Below are 13,049 nucleotides of genomic sequence, written 5' to 3' on the forward strand. Positions count from 1 at the left end.
AATTAAGAAAACCATACTTTTATTATGTAAATTTGCTAGTGAAAATGTTTCCATCAGAGGGACTTTCTAAAATAACACTCAGAAATCTGTTCCTGCGCGTTGGTAAATTTTTTCAAGCTTCTGGGATATTACCCCTCATCTCTTGACTCAGCTTAATCCCTTCTCTCTCATATCCCCTTCAGATAATCTTGATATATAGCATCATTCCATAGCATTCATGCCACCCTGGCCAACCTCTAATTCTCTTGGTTTCTGAAAGTGTTTTGTCGACTATCAGAGTAACAGTATCACCAAAATACAGCTCATGATTCCAAAAAGTTTCCTACTAATATTATGTGATTTACAAATTGAAGGAGGGAGAAACACCCCTTCTGAAAACTGTCAGGATCCCTTGTTGGATGAGAAAAGAGCTTCAGCATTAGGACCGTGAACCAGTCCGGCGGTGGGCATAGCCCATCACCACTGCTAGAGAAGCTGACATACAATTACCGGTCACAGGCTTATGGGTAAGGTTCTTAAATGAAATCAACAGCCAAGTGATGACAGCACACAGGTGCTGCTAACATTCAGGTCTGCTCGTAGAGAACAGGGAAATGAAAGGACCCACTCATAATGACAACCCTTTACACTTTACAAGTTGCTGTCACGTGTATCGTCACATTTGGCTGGCACCACTCCTGGGAAGTAGGCACATTTTGGCACTGCCCATTTTGTACATGAGACATTGCAGCTCTGAGACATTAAGTTATCAAGAGTCACAGAGATACTGGATGTCACAGGACTAGAACCTTGGTCCCTCTGTCTCTAAAGAGCCAGTCCCTTCTACAAATGACACTCATAATGTCACCAACACTGGATCATCCCCAGCCACTTAGGTGAAACACTCTCTGAATAATCCAAAAGGGACCATGAATAAAAAGAAAGACCACGTTGGGGCAGAGACTGTGACCCCAAAACAGCAGGTTTCTAACATCTCTTTCCCTGCCCTCAGCTTCCTCTGTGGAGCCAGGCACTATCCTCATGTGGACTTTAGGCTGTCAGAAGCATCCCACTGAAAAGACCTGCCCAGACTGACCACACTGGGGTCAGGAAAGAGGGTCTTGGGCTCAAAAGCATCCTTTCCTTCCCCTTTCAACAAAATGCCCTCAGATGTGCTACAGTCAATTCCAAACTGCTTAGGAAAGAATGGGTTAAGAAAAACAAATTCACCCCCCCAAAATGTGATTAATATTTGTGAAGACTCCTGTAGTACTTGCTGAGTACAAGACACTGTTCTAAGTGTTTTTATTTAATATTAACTCATTAATCATCACAGTAACTCTTTAAGTACAATTGTAGACCCCATTTTACAGATACAAAACACGAAGCACAAAGGAGTTAATAACTTTCCAGGGACTTCCCTGGTGGTCCAGTGGTTGAGACTCTGTGCTTCCAGTGCCGGGGCCACAGGTTCGATCCCTGGTCGGGAACTAAGATCCCACATGCCGTGCGGTGTGGCCAAAAAATAAAAAAATAAAAAATAGATAATTTTCCAAAGGTTATAAATGCAGAATGGACAGAGTAAAAATTTGGACCTAGGGATCCTGATTACAAATTCCAGGGGCTAGCCCTCTCTCTATAGCTGCCTCTCAGTAAAGCTGTTGTCCATAATAGATTTTTATGTATTCTCAGGGCAATTCCATGGAAGACAATGCCTTAGCTCAAGGGATTTCAGTCTCTGTCCCAACACAAAAGAACGTGACTTCTTCCATCAGTCACTGCTGCATGGAAACAACAGGTACTTTTAACACCCCTAGGTAGTGCCCCCTCCCTCCCTTTTTGTGAATAATTATTGTTCTCCTGCTTACACCCAAAGGCATGACTCTAAGGGCAGAATTTCAGACTCTATGGTAATGAGTGGGTACTTCTATCTCAAAACTGTTGTAGGGAACCTTGTAGGGTGTTCCTTAAATCACAACATAAGCTGTCTGTTCCTCAAATGACAGTCATCATTAGATCAAGATGGAGCCTTAGGTCAACTAGTCTCTCCACTTCCTTAGCCTCTCCACAGATATTCCTGGGATTCCTCCAGCCCTGTTCTCCAGTGAGTTTAGTGGAAGTGTCAAAGATAATCGAGGATCATGATGACAAGACCCAGGCTCTCTGTCTCTCTCTGCCTATCTCTGTCTCTCTGTCTCATTCTCTCTTTCTCATGCACACTCTCTCTCTCTCCGGCTCTGTGTCCCACTGAGGTTGTCTACAGTAGAATGGATGCTATTTGACAGGCAAGATCTTTTCCCCCAGTGATACATTGTCACTAGTCTACTCAGAGACTTTCCTAATTATTAAATAATAACAGCACCCAAACCTTAATCTATCACCCATCTTAGACAGGTTTGAATCCATTTACTGGCTGGGAATCAGGTTGTTGCTTAAGCTTGCTAAACCACAAGTGACCAAGTCTCATATAAATACAGTAATGAGTCAAGAGCCTATGACAAGTGTCTATTACCATGGTAGCAGCAAGTCAGGAGCACATTTAATGACATTTATGCAAAGAGCAAGGTAACACTGCTACCAGGGATAAAAGAAGGAGAAAAATGGAATCAACGGGAGGCAGAAATTTGGCAAAAATCAGGGGGAAGTCACCATAACATTGAAGAAACTACCAAGAAAGTACACATGTCGTCATCATGTCAGTTTTCATTTTCCCAAAGCAATCTCCGGAAGCAAAACGAGAAGGCAAGTCGAGAGAATATGCTAAATTTTAAAATAAGAGAAAGAGCTCTCTGTCAGAAATGCCAGAGAGGAAGTGTGAGCTTCAGAAGCCAGAGCAGTGAGAGGCCATCTGGAAACACTGATTTCCCATTTTGGTGTGATACACTGCACAGCGTAGGTGCCTGGATTCCCATGAATTGGTTAGGACCCCCTAGAGCAGACCCTATGCTTCTTACCACATACCCACGCCTCTCTTACATGAGTGAAACCTTCCTGACCAGTTTCTATGGTATCTCCATAAATGCAGACTTCTGTCTTCATGCAGCTTGTATGGTTCTGCCTTACTTCTTTGCAGCCAACCACTCCTGAAAGACAGGAACAAACAAGATGGATAAGTATGGCAGTGAATGAACCATTTTACTGCAATTGGAAGTTCACGGAGAATAAATTATCCTCTAGTTCAAGCTGTCCAGTAGTAATTCTCATTAATAATAACACTTCGACAACAGTCTGCCTCTCACAATGACAGTGAGTGCTGGAAACTTTATCGTTACTCTCGAAGCAGGAGTCACATCCCAGACGGCCGGCCCAGATCACCATATGCAGCTCATGAGAGAAGGCTTAAATTACCAGGAAGCTTGACTGCATAACTGTCCATGAAGTTCACTGGCTAGATGAGCAGGTGGAAAAAATCCAAGGGCTTCTCTCCTTCCAGCTTTCTCTGCTGATCCATGCTACATCGTAAATGATTTTTCACATTAATGAGTTAGTCTAGCTAAAATGATACTTTCCTCTCTTCTTGCTTCATTGACGATATCTCTTTTACTACAGGATCTTTATTTCCTACATGTGGCCACAAGGTAATAGAGAATATGTGGTCCATGAAGACAGAGATTTTTGTGGAGATCTACATCTCCACATATGTACTTACATATACATATACATACATGTACAGAAGGAGGGTTCCAGTCAGTAGCTGATGCTACTGTGCTTCTCCATGTGGGTTTCTTTATGTTGTCTCTCTATATGGGCTACTCTGGGCTTCTTTGAAGCTTGATGGCTGGTACCCCAGGGCAAGTATCCCCCAAAAGAAATAAAGCCAGGCAGAAACAATATTGTCTTTTGTGACCTAGCCAGGGGCTATGCAGCATCACTTTTACTGCATTCTATTTGTTGAGGCAGTCAGAGAGTCTTGTTTAGATTTAAAGAGGGGAAGCCGGCTACATCTCTTCGTGAGAAATAGCAAGATTCCAGAAATTCACTTGGGACCCCAAATGTTGCTGTGGACATTTTTAGTCTAAAGAGGGACAGATATCTGTTAGACAAACAAAGGGCAGAGGCAGGAGCATTTCAGGTAACGTTAGGATGGAGCATAAGCAACATGGCAAAGTGTGAAACAGAACAGCTTCTTCTGCAAACTGCAAGTTGTTTGGACTTTTGACAGGAGCAGTTGTTTGACTGCAGCACAAGATTCAAGGGCAGAATAAGATGACAGATTTGTGTTTCAAAAAGAACACTCAGTCAAAAAGTGTAGAGGATACATTGGTAGGGGCTAAACAGAAGTTAGCTCAGGATGATGACTGTGGGTAAGTGAATATTGGTAAGAGATAATGAGGTCTGAGGTTAGGATAGCAGGATGGGGATGGGAAGGGGAAGAACATAGGAGATTCAAAGGCAGAATAATAGGAAGAAACCATTTATTGGATTTCCACTGGACATTTAATTATCTCAGGTAGCTCTTACAGTAACTCTATGATCTGGGAATTATTATTGTCTTTATTTTGTACGTTAGGAAACTGAAACAGAGAGAAGCCAAGGTACTTACCCATTTTCCCCACAATTAGAACTAGGATTCATAGAGTCCAACATGGAAGCCCACACATTTAATCACTAAGCTGTACTGATTGGATGTGGTGGTGACAAAGGAAAAAGTGTCCAAGATCATCACCAGGTTTCTGATTCAAGCAACAAAGTGACTGTTAATGCCACTCGACTAAAGAAAGAAATACAGGAGGATGGGGGACTGGGATGGTGGAAAGGATGTAAACATGTTTGTACATAATGAATTTGAGGTGTCTGTAGGGAGTTGAGTGGAGATTTCAACACCCTGTTGGTGATCTACACAAGGCACGATGGGTTTTGTTCATATAGAAATGAATCTGATGTTTAAGAATCTAGTTGGAGACATTAGATGTGAACAAGTAAAATTAAACAAATGTTTTAATAGCAAACTCGAGACAATACTATGAAAGATGTCATAGGTCAGCACATAATTAATTTCCATCTTAATTGAAAGTAAAATAAGGATCCAGAAGAGGAAGAAATCTTGATAGGTTGGGGTGAAAGGACCATGTTTTACTGAGGAGGTATAACCTGGATCTTCAAAAATGGATGAGGATTTGGATAAAGAAAAGAGAAAACGGAATAATACAAAGGTTTTGGATGAAGCCAGAGAAAAACTCATAGCCCACAGTGCAAGTGTTTTACAAGGGAAAGCTTCAAAGGCAATATAGGAAATCAACACCAGAATGCCAGAGTTCTAACCTGCGGGGCAAGATATGCTGCCTCACTGAGTCTCAGTTACCCCAACTGTAAAATGGGTATTTCAGTTACGACCTCAAGGTTTTTATGAGGATTAAGTAAGATAATATATGTAAAGCAACAAGAACATAGTAAGCACCCAGTAAATGTTTATTACTGTTTTATTTTTTTTTAAAAAGAAATGAATCTAAGTCATCAAATGTTTATACTTAAAAGGACCTTAAGGAACATCTAACCAAATTTTTATTTTATAAATGAGGAAATCTAGGCCCAGAAAGGTGATGCAATTTGCAAACAGAGAAACACCTATTTAGCTGGTAAAGCTTCCAGGAGTTCTGACACTCAGTCTGGCTCACTGGAGTATGAATTCGCCAAAGAATTATTAGGGAAGAATCCTCAGTAGGCAAATGCTGGATTTAACAAACAATTTAGTTCAATGTCTTCAGGACTTCTCAGAAGCTTTTTTATATATATTGGGAATTGCTAAGAAATGGATTTGCTATTCAGTGTTTTCTAAATTCATGTGGCCACTCAGTCCTTTGCTCAGAGAATACTTCTCAGCACTGGTATTCTTTGCTATACATTGGAGATGCTGGTAGGGTAGAAAATACATAGGCTTTGAGATCAAACAAAATTGGATTTGAGGGCTTCCCTGGTGGCGCAGTGGTTGAGAGTCCACCTGCTGATGCAGGGGAAACGGGTTCGTGCCCCAGTCCGGGAAGATCCCACATGCCGTGGAGTGGCTGGGCCCGTGAGCCATGGCTGCTGAGCCTGCGCATCCGGAGCCTGTGCTCCACAACGGGAGAGGCCACAACAGTGAGAGGCCCACGTACTGCGAAAAAAAAAAAAAAAAAAAAAAAAAAAAAAAAAAATTGGATTTGAACTAAGTATCCATCAGGCAGTAGCTGGGAAGCCTTTGACATACTATTTAATCTCCTTGAGGCTTAGTTTCTACATCTGCAAAATAGAGTAAGAACATATACTTCACAGGATTTTGTACATCAACATATGTAATGCATGTGGCAAAAACTCTGAGACATGATGATAGTCAATATAAATTAGTCACCTGCTATTTTTTCCTCCTCTTCAATTAGCAAATACTCATTGGATATCTTCTATATTCCCCAAACTACTCTCAAATATATATTATTTAATATTCTATTTCTCACTCTTAGAAAAATAGAAAGCATTTAGTCTTTCCTATTTGTTTTACTCTAAATAAAATGTTTATGCATTAATAGCAATCACCTTGATGCCAGACCTTTAATTCTTCCAATTTGGGGACTAGAAGAGAGAAGTAGAAATCTCATTTATGAGAACAAAAAGTCCCTTGATTCATTGTAACAAGGCTTCATGGAATTTGGAATTTCTCCAGATACACAGTTAACAAGTTTCCTCTTCCTTGGTACTCATAATTGAATTATAAATGAGTTAGAGCTTCATACAGATAAACACTGTATAAGATGGAAAGAAACTGTGATGGTTAATTTTATATGTCAACTTGACTGTGCCATGGGGTGCCCAGATTAAACATTATTTCTATGGATTTCTATGAGGATGTTTCCAGATGAGATTAGTATTTGAATCAGTAGACTCAGTAGATTGTCCTCCCACGATGGGGGTAGATATCATTCAATCTACTGAGGGCCTGAATAGAACAAAAAGTTCTATTGACTGCTGATAGGCCCAGTATAGTACCTAATAATAAAAGGTGAGGAAGACTGAGAAGATCCCTCATGGAGCATACAGTCTAGGGAAGAATCAAGGCGTAGGTCTCATCTGAACCCTGAAAGATGAGGATAATATAACCAATCAATGGGGGACACTTGGCAGCCTCCTCAAGTGATTGTGTAGATACAGGAAGTCCTTGGAGATCTAGAATTATTTTTAAGAGGTCTCATAGAAGGGGCCTCATGCTTTTCTCTCCACTCGCATCCCATGATTAGTTTCAAAGAGAGTGGAGAACAGAATAGAATTCTGGGATGATTTGGGGAATCCAAAAGAACTCTGAGTTCTTCTGGAAGTCTGGCGGACAGCATGTGCATACATTCAGTCAGCCAATCAACAAACATTCAGAGTGATCCTCGTTGTGTGCCAGGTGTATCTGTATAGGGCTTTTTGTTATTGTTTATAGCACTAAAGCAAGGCAGCAGCAGAGATGAATGGCTTCATGGGCTGTCTGGGGCAGAGGGCTCAAGGTATCTGCAAGTCTCCAGCACACCCTCTTCCCCAACTTTCAGGATACAGAAGTTATAGCTCTGAAAGGAAGGAGAGAGAGAGCAAACAAGTGTCCCCAAATGTGCTTTGTGGTCATGATGAGGGGTCACAGAAGCACAAAGCAGCATGGAGGACCAAACGGGAGAATTGTGTATCTCAGGAGAGACAAGTGCAGGACAGATGAAGACCAAGGAGTAGGTACTGTCTCATCACTTTTGCTATGAGACTGTACTATGAGCTTAGATTAGTCCCATGAAAAAGGAGAAACTATCACTTAATGGAGTTTAAACCAGAAATAAGGAAAACTCAGAACTGACTTAGATTGTATTGTTTATAACCAGAGAGTAATAGTGTCTTTGAGTGCATATTTAGCTGAATCACATAAAGTTTTATTTTCTACACAACCAAGACACTTGAAAACACTGCCACTTGTACACAAGCTGTGTGTGTGTGTGAGTGTGTGTTTACAAACATAACCAAATGTATTTGAACGTTGGACCCTTCAGAATAGCCACCTTGGAAGGTTCTATTTATGGTGTTGTCATTGTTCAACTCTTTCTTAAGCCTTCAGCATCATTTTATAAACCATACAAGAAAATCAATTCCATTAGTTTATATTTACTCTCCATGTTTGATTATCAATTGTAAAAGAAAGAAAGAGAAAAAAATGATCCACTTAAGTCAAGGTTGTATTTACCAAACATAGCACTTGAAGGCTTCTGGCAGTTTCTGAAATTCAACAGACATATGTTTATTAGCTCTCAATATATGCAAAAATAAGCAATGGCAAAGATACTTTGAGCAATGGCTACTGTATTGTAATACATGTACTATCAGGTGACTATTTCAAATGAAAACATTCATTTGAATGTATTAGTATATTCGTGGAAAACAAGAACCAACCCAAAAATGCAGCCATGTTATTTTATTATTGCTATTATTTGAAGTCTTCATTGAATTTGTTACAATTTTGTTTCTGTTTTATGTTTTGGTTTTTTAGCTGCAAGGCATTTGGGATCTTAGCTTCCCAACTGGGGATAGAACCTGCACCCCCTGCATTGAAAGGCGAAATCTTAACCACTGGACCTCCAGGGAAGTCCCACAGCCACATTATTTTGAAGTCCTAGGTATTTAGGGCAGTGACGAAAATCTCAACTTTGACTGAACGGTCATTTCTCCTGAAATTGCATGTTCTCTGTCACTGTCTCAAGCTCCACATGCCATATATTTCTCCACACTTTAGAAAGGGCTTTCTCAAGAGGGCCATGGAATCAGTGCTGTCACACAAGAAGAGAGGGGAGCTTGTGAGAGTCTGGGTCACACTTCCTCCACTGCCTCTCACACAGGTATCTTTGCATTTTTATAAGTATTACTCGTAATCTCATTTTTCATTCCCATCTTGCAAATTTATGCCTCTCTTTTTTCTTATTTTATTTAATTCTTGAATTTATTTAACATTTTTTTATTCAGCAGGTTCTTATTAGTCATGCATTTTATACACATCAGTGTATACATGTCAATCTCAATCTCCCAATTCATCACACCACCACCACCCACTCCCCGCTGCTTTCCCCCCTTGGTGTTGATAAGTTTGTTCTCTACATCTGTGTCTCTATTCCTGTCCTGCAAACCGGTTCATCTGTACCATTTTTCTAGATTCTACATATATGCGTTAATATATGATATTTGTTTTTCTCTTTCTGACTCACTTCACTCTGTATGACAGTCTCTACATCCATCCACGTCTCAACAAATGACCCAATTTTGTTCCTTTTTATGGCTGAGTAATATTCCATTGTATATATGTACCACTTCTTCTTTATCCATTCGTCTGTCAAAGGGCATTTAGGTTGCTTCCATGACCTGGCTATTGTAAATAGTGCTGCAGTGAACATTGGGATGCATGTGTCTTTTTGAATTATGGATTTCTCTGGGTATATGTCCAGTAGTGGGATTTCTGGATCATATGGTAATTCTATCTTTAGTTTTTTTTTAGTTTTCCATACTGTTCTCCATAGTGGCTGTATCAATTTTCATTCCCACCAACAGTGTAAGAGGGTTCTCTTTTCTCCAACCCTCTCCAGCATTTGTTGTTTGTAGATTTTCTGATGATGCCCATTCTAACTGGTGTGAGGTGATACCCCATTGTAGTTTTGATTTGCATTTCTCTAATAATTAGTGATGTTGAGCAGCTTTCCATGTGCTTCTTGGACATCTGTATGTCTTCTTTGGAGAAATGTCTATTTAGGTCTTCTGCCCATTTTTGGATTGGGTTGTTTGTTTTTTTACTATTGAGCTGCATCAGCTGTTTATATATTTTGGAGATTAATCCTTTGTCTGTTGATTCATTTGCAAATATTTTCTCCCATTCTGAGGGTTGTCTTTTCATCTTGTTTATGGTTTCCTTTGCTGTGCAAAAGCTTTTAAGTTTCATTAGGTCCCATTTGTTTATTTTTGCTTTTATTTCCATTATTCTAGGAGGTGGATCAAAAAAGATCTTGCTGTGATTTATGTCATAGAATGTTCTGCCTACATTTTCCTCTAACAGTTTTATAGTGTCCGGTCTTATATTTAGGTCTCTAATCCATTTAGAGTTTATTTTTGTGTATCATGTTAGGGAGTGTTCTAATTTCATTCTTTTACATGTAGTTGTCCAGTTTTCCCAGCACCACTTATTGAAGAGACTCTCTTTTCTCCATTGTATATCCTTGCCTCATTTGTCATAGATTAGTTGACCATAGGTGCGTGGGTTTATCCCTGGGCTTTCTATCTTCCTCCATTGATCTATGTTTCTGTTTTTGTGCCAGTACAATATTGTCTTGATTACTGTAGCTTTGTAGTGTAGTCTGAAGTCAGGGAGTCTGATTCCTCCAGCTCCATTTTTCCCCTCTACATTGCTTTGGCTTTTCGGGGTCTTTTTCGTCTCCATACAAATTTTAAGATTTTTGTTCTAGTTCCGCAAAAAGTGCCATTGGTAATTTGATAGGGATTGCATTGAATCTGCAGATTGCTTTGGGTAGTATAGTCATTTTCACAATATTGATTCTTCCCATGCAAGAACATGGTATATCTCTCCATCTGTTGGTATCATCTTTAATTTGTTTCATCAGTGTCTTATACTTTTCTGCATAAAGGTCTTTTGTCTCCCTAGGTAGCTTTATTCCTAGGTATTTTATTCTTTCTGTTGCCATGGTAAAGGGGAGTGTTTCATTAATTTCTCTTTCAGATTTTTCATCATTAGTGTATAGGAATGCAAGAGATTTCTGTGCATTAATTTTGTATCCTGCTACTTTACCAAATTCATTGATTAGCTATAGTAGTTTTCTGGGGGCCTCTTTAGGATTCTCTATGTATAGTATCATGTCACCTGCAAACAATGACAGTTTTACTTCTTCTTTTCCAATTTGTATTCCTTTTATTTCTTTTTCTTCTCTGATTTCCACAGCTAGGACTTCCATAACTATGTTGAATAATAGTGGTGAGAGTGGACATCCTTGTCTTGTTCCTGATCTTAGAGAAAATGCTTTCAGTTTTTCACCATTGAGAATGATGTTTGCTGTGGGTTTGTCATATATGGCCTTTATTATGTTGAGGTAGGTTCCCTCTATGCCCACTTTCTGGAGAGTTTTTATCATAAATGGGTGTTGAATTTTGTCCAAAGCTTTTTCTGCATCTATTGAGGTGATCATGTGGCTTTTATTCTTCAGTTTGTTAATATGGTGTATCACATTGATTGATTTGCATATATTGAAGAATCCTTGCATCCCTGGGATAATTCCCATTTGATCATGGTGTATGATCCTTTTAATGTGATGTTAAATTCTGTTTGCTAGCATTTTGTTGAGGATTTTTGCATCTATATTCATCAGTGATATTGGTCTGTAATTTTCTCTTTTTGTAGTATCTTTGTCTGGTTTTGGTATCAGGGTGACGGTGGCCTCATAGAATGAGTTTGGGAGTGTTCCTTCCTTAGTTTTTTTGAAGAGTTTGAGAAGGATGGGTGTTAGCTCTTCTCTAAATGTTTGATAGAATTCACCTGTAGAGCCATTTGGTCCTGGACTTTTGTTTGTTGGAATTTTTAATCACAGTTTCAATTTCATTACTTGTGATTGGTCTGTTTATATTTTATATTTCTTCCTGGTTCAGTCTTGGAAGGTTATACCTTTCTAAGAATTTTCCATTTCTTCCAGGTTGTCCATTTTATTGGCATATATTTGCTTGTAGTAGTCTCTTAGGATGCTTTGTATTTCTGCAGTGTCTGTTGTAATGTCACCTTTTTCATTTCTAATTTTATTGATTTGAGTCCTCTCCCTTTTTTTCTTGATGAACTGGCTAATGGTTTATCAATTTTGTTTATCTTCTCAAAGAACCAGCTTTTAGTTTTATTGATCTTTGCTATTGTTTTCTTTGTTTCTATTTCATTTATTTCTGCTCTGATCTTTATGATTTCTTTCCTTCTGCTAACTTTGGGTTTTGTTTGTTCTTCTTTCTCTAGTTCCTTTAGGTGTAAGGTTAGATTGTTTATTTGAGATTTTTCTTGTTTCTTGAGGTAGGCTTGTATAGCTATACACTTCCCTCTTAGAACTGCTTTTGCTGCATCCCATAGGTTTTGGATCATCGTGTTTTCATTGTCATTTGTCTCTAGGTATTTTTTGATTTCCACTTTGATTTCTTCAGTGATCTCTTGGTTATTTAGTAACAGATGGTTTAGCCTCCATGTGTTTGTGATTTTTACGTATTTTTCCCCTGTAATTCATTTCTAATCTCATAGAATTGTGGTCAGAAAAGATGCTTGATATGATTTCAATTTTCTTCAATTTACTGAAGCCTGATTTGTGACCCAATATGTGATCTATCCTTGAGAATGTTCCATGCACACTTGAGAAGAAAGTGTAATCTGCTGGTTTTGGATAGATTGTCCTCTAAATATCAGTTAAGTCTGGTCTGTTGTGTCATTTAAAGCTTATGTTTCCTTATTTATTTTCATTTTGGATGATCTGTCCATTGGTGTAAGTGAGGTGTTAAAGTCCCCCACTATTACTGTGTTACTGTCGATTTCCTCTTTTATAGCTGTTAGCAGTTGCCTTATGTATTGAGGTGCCCCTATGTTGGGTGCATATATATTTATAATTGGTATATCTTCTTCTTGGATTGATCCCTTGATAATTGTGCAGTGTCCTTCCTTGTCTCTTGTAATGTTCTTTATTTTAAAGTCTATTTTATCTGACATGAGTATTGCTTCTCCAGCTTTCTTTTGATTTCCATTTGCATGGAATATCTTTTTTCATCCCCTCACTTTCAGTCTGTATGTGTCCCTAAGTCTGAAGTGGGTCTCTTGTAGACAGCCTATATATGCACCTTATTTTTGTATCCATTTAGCAAGCCTGTGTCTTTTGGTTGGAGCATTTAATCCATTCACGTTTAAGGTAATTATTGATATGTATGTTCCTATGACTGTTTTCTTAATTGTTTTGCATTTGTTTTTGTAGGTCCTTTTCTTCTCTTGTGTTTCCCACTTAGAGAAGTGACTTTAGCATTTGTTGTAGAGCTGGTTTGGTGGTGTTGAATTCTCTTAGCTTTTATTTCTCTGTAAA

This window comes from Hyperoodon ampullatus, assembly GCF_949752795.1.
Source record: "Hyperoodon ampullatus genome assembly, chromosome: 11".
NCBI classification, from domain to species: domain Eukaryota; kingdom Metazoa; phylum Chordata; class Mammalia; order Artiodactyla; family Ziphiidae; genus Hyperoodon; species Hyperoodon ampullatus.